Below are 10,626 nucleotides of genomic sequence, written 5' to 3'. Positions count from 1 at the left end.
GGAATAGGAATAGGAATAGGAATAGGAATAGGAATAGGAATAGGAATTGGAATTGGAATAGGAATAGGAATAGGAAAAGGAATTGGAATTGGAATAGGAATAGGAATAGGAAAAGGAATAGGAATAGGAATAGTAAAAGGGGAATAGCAAGTACAAATATGGATAATTCAGCGCAGCATCAGTTTTTTTGTTATGGAATCATGAATTTAATTTTGGTTGTTTTTGGGAATGAACATTTTTATCACGGTGAAATCCATTCGAAACAACTTTTTTCTTTTGTTTGAAGATCAGCCGGGTTTAATGTATGTACGTAGTTCTGAACTACAAAAGAAAATATAAGTTTTTAACCAAAAAAAAATAACAAATTTAACACTAAATTTCATCTTTTCAGAAACATTATTCAGCAAGAAACATGGCACCCCACCGAATAGTTTTTTTTTTTTTGAAATTGAGGTAATTTTGCCCGATAGCAAAGCTGAGAGAATCCACGGCGGAGCTAATGCTCAGTAAGCTACCTCATAGCACGCTTCAGTAGCAAGCGAGTAGTTAAGCTGCTAGGTTTATAACGAGGCATATGCAAGTGTAGTATTCCTAAGATATATTTATGTATTTGTGCATAGCTGGAGGCTTACAGTAAATATGTGGATCTTAGCGTACGCCGCTAAAACCAATATTGCCAAAATATTCAAAACACACTTACTCCTTGCTTGCGCTACATATCTGTATATTTACACTTATGCCGCCACGCACAAAACCTCTCAGACGCACACACACACACACACACACACGCTGCTTTATCTCTACGCATTCGGATGTCACGTAACAGCTCAATACGTAATGATAGCAATAAAATCCTTTGTGATTAGGTACAAATTTGTTGACTTTTGAATGTGTCGCAACAGGCTGAGTACTGCGCGGCGCGTCGCCTAACAACAATCTTGTTGCTGTTATGCTTGTTGTCGTTGTTAGAAATTGAGCTGCCGCCACTAAAGCCAACAATGTCAGCTTAAATCGTTTGCTAAACGCTTACAGCCAATGCAATGCAAATTTCCACCATTTACAACGTGTATTGTGCTGCCAATATCTGTCTGTCTGTCTATATCGTTGCACGTTCGCCGTCAAATGTTGCGTATACGCAACGTATGCCAGTGTTGTGGTGTTAAGCGCTACAAAGCCTGCAGCAGTCACTACTGCCAACGTGTTTTTGTGCCATTTGAATGGCTTAACTGCGATTTCATTATAGCTATTGTAAACTTCAGCATTTTTGTTGTTGTTGTAGTTGCTCACTGGTTGGCGTTTGTTTTCGGTATTTAACTGTTAAATACTCAAACGTATCCCTGCTCGCATTGTCAGCCGAATTATTGCTGCCTCAGTTTCAGCGCGATATTTCGAAAGTACAGCTAAATTGTCACCTCATAGCAGATTCCGTTAGTGGAATGAGTAGCCACCGCTAGCAGTTGGGCTACAGTTACCTATAAGCCATAAGCCAGCATTGATTGGATTTGCGTGCTTGTCTGAGCGAATGCGTGCGTGCGTGCGTGCCGGCGATAACAGTAAGCAAATCTACGAAGGCATGGCGCAACAAAATAGCAGCTCAATTGAAGGGAGTGCCACAATTGCTTTTGCAATTATGCCAATTTAGAGATTAAGCCATTTGGCTTCTTCATTCGTTCAGATTTGGTGAATTTCAAATTGCCAATAGAAGCGGAAGCATTCATTAGAGCAATTGAAAGGATTTTTTTTGAAATTCATTCTGCATTTGGGTTTATTGATATTTTTGCAAAAAAATTTGACTGCTTACGGTAAATCAAATTGAAGGTGCCTTTGAAGGTGGTTAAATAGTGCGCGGCGCCTTTCTCGGTCTAGAGGGAGCTATTAAAACTACGTCACACATAGTCATGAGTAGAGCACTGGAGATGAGAAGCGTGAGGCCGGTTATCAGCAAATATGGGAAAACACGGCGCGTACTAAACATAACTTCTAAAGCCGGATGGGTGGAACTAAAAGTTTAAAGGGCTTGCGCTTATGGAGGGATTATTCCTTCCCTCCTGTTATAAGTAGCTGCAAGCCCGACAAGCTTGAAGCCAATAGACCAGCATTCCAGTAAAACTATATATGTTCCGCTCGTATAGCGATAGCCAAAGCGATTACTATACCCTCTATGATAAGTCCACTTGCTATTCGTAGCTTCTCGGGACTTGTTCATTTAGCGAACTGTCCTAGTTATAAATGTCAGAATCGTTGGCCTGTTGTGTTCAGTCGGAATTATTTTGTGAGTTGTACTTCATACGGACGGGGACTCAAATCCAAAAGCAGAGCTCAACAAGGTACCTTAAGATGAAAGTCATCGTCAGCACTTGCACTCACAGTGGCTATGTTTTCAATGGAAATGATAGCGTATTTGAACACGATTTACTATAAACATATATCACAGATGCAGAAAGTTGACTTAAAGTCAGTAGCAGCTCATTCTCGATACTCAATATACTAATTCAATCTTAAATACAGCACAAATTCCAAGATGGACATAATTCCTTTTTACTTATTCTCTAACTCTAATTCCCAAGTCACTCATACGCACAGTTGAACCAATTCCTCTGCCCATGCATAGCACGCTTCCACAGGGACACTATAAGCGAATAAGCACACAAGAAAACAGTTAAAATTAAATACATACCCAAACATGTATCAGAAATAACATTACGATGTGATGATTGTAATTTATGGTCAACAATAATAAACGCACAGTTATTGCCAGCCATCTTTTATTATTTAAGGCAAGGAAATCTGAACAGAAAATAAAAACGAAATTCAAGAAAAGAGACAAAATTTAAGGAGTCAGCTAAGGAAAGACAGCAGGCCAAAATAAGCGCATAAAGTATTTTAATAGAAAAATTTAAGGTGCCTTTGAGTGTGCGACTCTATGCGTGTAAAACAGGTCGCTTGGCTTTTGTGGTAAATCGTTTTTTTTTTTGTGTATATTTTGCGCTCTTTTCTTTCACACATACCACAAATTTCTTTTACCTAATTTACGACTCTTGTCGATAAAGTGCAAAGTGCAAGTGTTAAAATGTTAGGCATATGCCTGGTGTACATAATCACGCCTCCACTGACAGGCAGATACGCAGCCTAAAAGCCTAAATATAGGCAATAATAAGTAAATATGTATATGGAAACCACTTTGTGTTAAAGCTGTAATTTAGTTTTCAGCATTACAAGAGCTCACTCAGCCTGGTACAATGCCCTCCATCCCTATTCAAACTCTCGCTTGTTTGCTCTTCAAGGACGCACAAATATTACTTGGTCTGTAATTTACGAGCTGGCAAACTACTGCTGTGAATGTACTATTGCTATATTATTATTAGCACTACCGAATTGTGTGAGAGTTTTTGTTGTTGCAGTAATCGTATTGTACTCAATAATATGTGGTGCCACTCGTAGTCTATTATTTGTGTTCACCATATTAGCAAATTTGCCTTACATTTTTACTTGGCTTCGTAATAGCCGCACCAACAATTGCTGTTATTGTTGCTTACACGCTCGTATATAATTGCTATTGTATTTTGATGGTACATATAAATACAAACATACATATGCATGCTTATTTAACCACACACATATTCTACATATTTTCCACTTGTATACGCATTCATTTGACCAGAATATTTTGGTTGCGCGCGGTGTCATTGTTGTTGGTTATTATTGGCGGTTTTGGTGTGGTTGACAATATTTATGAACCTGTAGCTAACCACAATGAACCACGATAATAGAAGCAAAAATAATAACAACAACAATTAAAGCAGCAACACGGACCACAATTAAAGCCACAATAGCGTCAGTAATACAAACTCTTTAATGCTGTCTTTAACGCAATAAGTGTGCGCGCCACTATCCCAAACGCAAGTTACTCATACGCCCCGCACAACTTTAGGAAATGTTAAAGCAATAATTTGCAGTAAAATCAGCAAAGTACTTGTCGATGCATAGAATGGATAACTACAAGTTCATACCACTGCTTTCAATTTTTTGTTACTCTGTGGACATTCTTCATTTGAAGTGGTGGTGTTGGCGCAGTAACTCACTTAAGGGTCAACGCATTCGTCCGTTGCTGCCATTTAACGCCTCAGCGCGTTTAATTGCTTAGTGGTTTTCTATTGCGCCTAAATATATACTTCCGTTAGATATATCAGTAATATTTTTACACGGTAATTCTGGCTAAGATAGTTGCAATTTCTTTGTAAGACAATTGAGAACAATAGGCAAGATAGTTTGGGTTATTCACTTGGAAAATTGCATGGTGAAACGCTATTTTCACAGAAAGCTCTTGTATATCATTTAGCTCGTGCTGCTCTAACATTCGCAATGGCCTAGCGAGTTTTTAGATTTTATTGTTTTAAAAAGGAAATATATACATATATCTTTAAATTCCTATAATTTTAAAGAACTTTTTAATTTTCTTTTTTGTAATTATTTTGTTTTAAAAAGAAAAAGATATATTTTTTAATTTCATTTAATTTTAAAAAATTTTAATTTTTTAATTCAATTGTTCTTTATTTAATTTTCTTAAATGTTTAGATTTTTTTGAATTCATTTAATTTGTAGGTGCTCATTTGTTTCTGGTTTTAATTTAATTTGGTTTTTAAATTTAAATTTGTTTTCATTTCTAGAATGCGTAAATTATTTTAAAAAATACAAATATTTCTTTCATTTTTTTTTTTTTATTTTTTTTTTGTTTTTCTTTTTCTTTTTATTTTAATTTTAAAATTTTTATGTTTAAAAAAGAAAAAACATTTAATTTCAGAAATTTATTTTATTTTTTCTTTTTTTTTCTTTTAATTTTTAGCTTTTATAGTTTTAAAAGGGGGAACACTTTTCCACTCTACTGAATACTAGCAGCACTGAAACCGTGGAGAAGAGGAACAGGAGTCCCCAGCCAATGGATTCCACCACCTGATTATGACGAGGTACGAATAGCAAGAGCGCGCTTGAAAAACAACAAAGCTGCTGGAGCTAACAGCCTGCCAGCCGAACTATTCAAGTACGGCGGCTATGAGTTGATAAGGTGCAGCCATCAACTCTTATGCAGAATATGGTCAGATGAAAGGCGACCCCGCCATTCGCGCCAACTACCGCGGCATCAGCCTCCTAAGTATAGGGGTCTTATCGAACGTGTTGTGTGAAAGACTGAAGCCCACCGTCAATGAACTGAATGCGCCTTACCAGCTACTCTTGGGGTATTCGAGAGAAATATTTTGGAAGATTTGCGGGCCTTTACGCGTTGGTGACGGCGACAGACCGCAGACAATGGAATGATGAGCTCTATGAGCTTTACATCGACAGCTAATAAAAGTAAAGCTCTGTAAGTATTCAACTCGGAACCCGATGGTAGTAGTAGAGGAAGAGGGAGTTCTCCACTGCGATGGAAAAACAACCTTAGAAGGACTTGGCCTCACTTGGTATTTCCGATTGGCGTCAGTTGACACAGAAAATAAACGATTGGCAGGCTTTGTTAAACTCGGCAAAAATTGCTTAGGCGGTTAAATATAAAAGCTTAACAAAAGCAACATTCAGGCATTTTGACTTCTCTTAAACGAACTATTTTCTTCCTTGCTGTAATGCGAGATAACTCGCTTAGCTCTTAAGCTGTAATTTTTAATCTTATTGCTGGCTGTATTTTGTCTTCTACGATTTAAGGTGACCTAAAGTTCTTGCCAAGTACTTTATAAATTTTTTATGCAAGTGTTTTTCTATTTAGTTCTTTCTCCACTTATTCGCAAATGCGTAGGTTATTTGGAGAGTCGTCTTATTTTCCCCCTTTTTTTTATTTTACTTCTAGTTCTTCTCCACCTCTGTGTTGTTTGTCCTGTTTGCAGGTACTAAATGTATTGTGGTAATATTTTGTAACTTTTTTCTTGCCATTTTTCGTAGTATTATGGTAAAGTTTGCAAACAAGCCTGTGTAAATGTACAACTCGAAGGGGATCTCGTGTACAAAGTACACATGTTCAATACATTCATAAGCGTTTACAATATCTACAGCGTAGCTTGCGATTTACATAGTAGCAGTGGTGCACGTAGGTACATAATTTTCATATACATATTTAAGCGTATGTAAACACTTATACATATGAATTTCCTAGAGCTACTTAAATATTTAGTAAGTAGCATTTACTGTAGTTTAGCCACTTTTTTGGCATATTTGTTGACCATTTGTTAGTCATTTGTTTGCCTTTGCTTTCCTATTCGTTACATTTTGCACACTTCTTTATTGTGGTTTTCCGGTTTGTTTAGGTCATGCGGTGCTCATGCCCATACATACGCGATGTATCGATGTATTTGATTTGTACAGAGGTAAACGACATTGGTAGCTACTATATATACTTACATATGTATAAGTGTTTATTAGAATAGAACTGATTTATTAGAGTATTTAGCAGATTATTTCTTGTTTGGGGATTTTGACTCTTTTTGTTATAAAGAGTTGTTGAAAAGTTTATCGGGAGCTAGAAGACAAGGAGTACAGAGGTATGTTTCCACTGCATAACTTCTTCTCATCCGTATTTTTTGCTGTAGCCGTCGACTATACATATTTATTTACGGCTAGGGAGTTGTTGACTGAATTCCTACCCAGCTAGGAAATATTTGGCAATATAAAAGTCTCCGCAGATTTTTGGGTGAATTTCTTAAATAGAAGAATGTGTATTGTAAATCAATTTTAATCAAGCACATAGTGTTCATTATTGTTTATTACGTTTTGTAATTTTTCGGGTAACTTCACAATAGCTTAGTAATTCTATCGGTATATAACTTCTCCGGTTTATCGGCGAAAATCACGGCCAAGTGATTTTCAACGGCTCTTCGGTCAATAATAAGGAGAGTCAGACGGTATTCTTATCCGTATATCCAGTCAGTATCCGGTATCCGGATATTCTAAACAGTGTTTCAACGAAAAAAAGCTATTAGAATACTTCATCAATTTGCAAAAAAAAATATTTAATGGACCAATGGGAATATATCGTGGATCGATTGTAGAAAGACGCATACGTTCGTCTTCGCCTAGGCGAGTAGAAGGTTCTTAGCTAGGTTCCAGGATAGTTACCACCTGTATAAAAAATTTAATTAATTTAAATTAAATGGATTGATGTTTTAAGATGAAGAAAGCTCATTTAAGGAAAATATTTTTTGAATTGAGTTGCCACCTATTTGAAAAATTTAAATCCAATAACTTGATTAGATAAAATAAACCTTACAATATGGGTGTCAAACGAAAGAGATTTAAGAAAGCCCCCTTTCGAAAATATTTTAAACAATGCTGCCGCCTATTTGAATAATTAAATTCTATTGATTCTTATATGCATAAAATAAAGTTTCTTAAAGTTTGACATCTACAGACATTATGTTGCCGTGGTCCGATTGTGAAAATATGGATACCTACGTGTTATTCTCGGCGAGAAGATTTATACCTAGGTTAGAAGAAAAGTGTTGCCACCTGCTAAAATATTTTACTCAATTATCTACAAAACTAAATCCAACAATTAAATCTATTCTTAGATGATCCAAAAAGTGTCCAATTTATTTATGATAAAAAATTTATTTCCAACTTTTAGAATAAAAAAGTTGTATATGGTTTTTGAATTGCCAAATTTTTATATGCAGTTTTTAAGTTATCAAAAATTATAGTAAAGTTTTTAGTGTCCCAAAATGTATGTGCGTCTTTAGATGATTTGAATTTTAGAAAATTTTTTAACTGGATAAAATTGTTCTGAACCTTTACTATAATTTTTTATAATTTAAAAACTACATATAAAAATGTGTACATTTAAATACTAATTATTGAGGTTCATTTATTTTCAGATTTTTTAAGGGTTACGGATTAATTTTATTGTACTAATATACATACATTTACCTAGTCTCAGACATACTACCGGAGAATAAAGTCTCTCTTGAAACAAAGTTTATGATGTTAGCGCTCTGAACCAGCCATTCTTATTTCAACACTTGGTGGTAAATCTGTCGCAATATTAAAAAAAAAAAACAGCTAAATATATCTCGCTATTTTTACTACAACTTTCTACAAACGCTATCACACAAATTCGTTTGCTTAAGTCTGGCAGTCACATAAGTAAACACAAAAGAACACAACAGAGTACTCTTAAATCAGAGGTCGTTTTTAACAAGCACAACAAGTTTACCTCAACTACATATAACCTTGCTCAATCGCATTAAGCTCATTCAAGGCATACGATTTTGGTAGCCAGCCCAAGGCTAAGAGAAAACTAACCACAGCCAAGCAAAAAAAAAAAATCACACATATATGCAATGTCGCCTTTTCTCCCCCATCACCCGATTCCTCTACGATTTAAGCCCATATAATGAGCCATTTTAAGCCGTTGACTTGCCTATTTACGAAATTTGTTGACTACTGCTTAAAGGACTTTAACTCTACTCTGGCTATTGCTACATACATACACGCCTTTCTTCGCTTCATGCTTTTGCCTGCTTCGCATCGTTTGTTGCGTTCACCTCAACAAGTTGGTTGGCAACTTTTCTTTTGCTACTTTGTCGACATTTAATTCCACAAATACTCGTAAGTTAGCCAAAAGCCACAAATTTTGCTTGCTCTACTGAGTTGTGTGTTTCTACTTTTTCTTCGCATTCGAGAAGTGACGTGCGTAGGCAGTGTTTGTAACTCTTTTAGGTTTTTTTCTTCTATTTCATTTCATGTGTGCTTAGCTGCTCAAATAGTTGTAAATACTTTTCAGAATTTTTGTCGCTACTTTTTTTTCTTGGTTTTTAGCTTTGCTATTTATTTTCTTTCGTTATCGTATACCCTTGCATTAAATTTTCTTGACTTATTTTATTTACTTGGACTTACATAAATAACAGGCTTATAGCCATACTCGGCCCCATTAAGTGCGCCGCTGACGTACTAGTTGGTTAACCACAGCTGTGGGTCAACATGGCGTATGAGCAATGGAAATCGTAACAAATGCACTTTACGACACGGGCGTGTGTACTCGTTTAACTATTTAATACAACTAACGCTTCTTTGTTGTTGTTGTTTTTTTTTTTGTTATGGCTTAAAGGAAGTTACGTTTCGTTTTTTTTTTCTTTTAAAATGTTGTTTGTTGGGTTAATTAGAAATTTTAGCAGAAAAAGATTTGTAACCCGAATAGCTTCGGGGTACGCTTTAATACTCTGAAATTGTCTGAAAGTTATGACTTGAAGCTAATAATATTTCTTTGAATTTAATGTGCAATACCATTCTTTATTCTTAAGATTATTCTAAGACAGCAGAGGTGGATTTTGATGTGAAATTTTTCAAGGTTAATTTCGGCTCGGAGGCTTCTTCCGTGGCTAGTTAAAAAAGAGATACTTTTTTGCTCCTGACTGTTGCACTGAGGAGTGCTCGACCCCATGACTTGCTACTTACTTATCTACGACGGCCTATATAATGTAAGTCAGCGTTAAATGGACCGTAGAAGTGATTTTTGACCAGACAGACTTGACATACATTTGTATTTCATCATATATGTACTTGAGAGAACATTTTTAGACACGCACTTAAACTTTGACCATTAAGCTTTCCTTACAGATGATTCAATAAAGCTAGCTACTGGCCCCGCAGAGACCATTAACGTTCATAGCGTTTTCAAATAAACTGCGACCACATGAGATAGTTAACCACTGCGTACCAGGAGCAATGCTCTTGACTAACTGTACTCAGTTTGTCGGCGGCTTCCGGATAATACAGAAATCCCGATCCCAGGAGAGAGTTTTTTGGGGAACTCATCGAACTTTCTAGGCATGTAAAAACTGAAAGGGTCGGTGAAAAGGCAAACTCGAGAATAATGGCAAGCAACTTTGCGCACTCAACTACAGCCAGAACATGTAAATGTGTATGTCAACACGTCGTCGAAAATATCTCAGAGAGATCAACGCTTAAAGGCTTGCAAGATTTTCCGTGATTCTCCTAAGTTGCACACAAATCACTTTTATCCATTAATCAAAAAGTTTGATCTTCTGTAACAGACAGCAGACATTACACATTTACACTCACACAAATACAACGCAAAGTCCCTTATTGAATGCCGCAGTTCCTGAAACGAGAGCATACCTAGAATTATATTCATATGGATACCAGTACACCGGGATATTGGGAGTAGCGGCAAAGCTGATGAGTTGGCAAGGAAAGGTACGACCACCTACAACCTTCCGGGAAAGGACACCGTCGGTATAGAAATAGCCACTTTAAGGCAGTTTCAGGTAGGCAAAAGACTATGAAATATAAAATATTGAATATAGAATATGGAATGTAGAATGTAGAATATATAATTTAGAATATAGAATATAGAACATAGAATATAGCATATAGAATAATCGAAATAAAATAAACGAAATATAGAATGCAGAATATAGAATATGGAATGTAGAATATATAATTTAGGATATAGAATATATAATATAGAATATTGAATAAAGATAAAAGAATATAAAATTTAGCATTTAATTTGCATAGATATTCTAATATGGAATATAGAATACAGAATACAGAATATAGAATATAGAATATAGAATACAGAATATAGAATATAGAATATAGAATATAGAATATAGAATATAGAAT

This window comes from Rhagoletis pomonella, unplaced genomic scaffold (genome assembly GCF_013731165.1).
Source record: "Rhagoletis pomonella isolate Grant_MI unplaced genomic scaffold, Rhpom_1.0 Rhpom_scaffold_00005, whole genome shotgun sequence".
Classification (NCBI taxonomy): Eukaryota; Metazoa; Arthropoda; class Insecta; order Diptera; family Tephritidae; genus Rhagoletis; species Rhagoletis pomonella.
Note: the sequence above shows the minus strand (reverse complement) of the source record.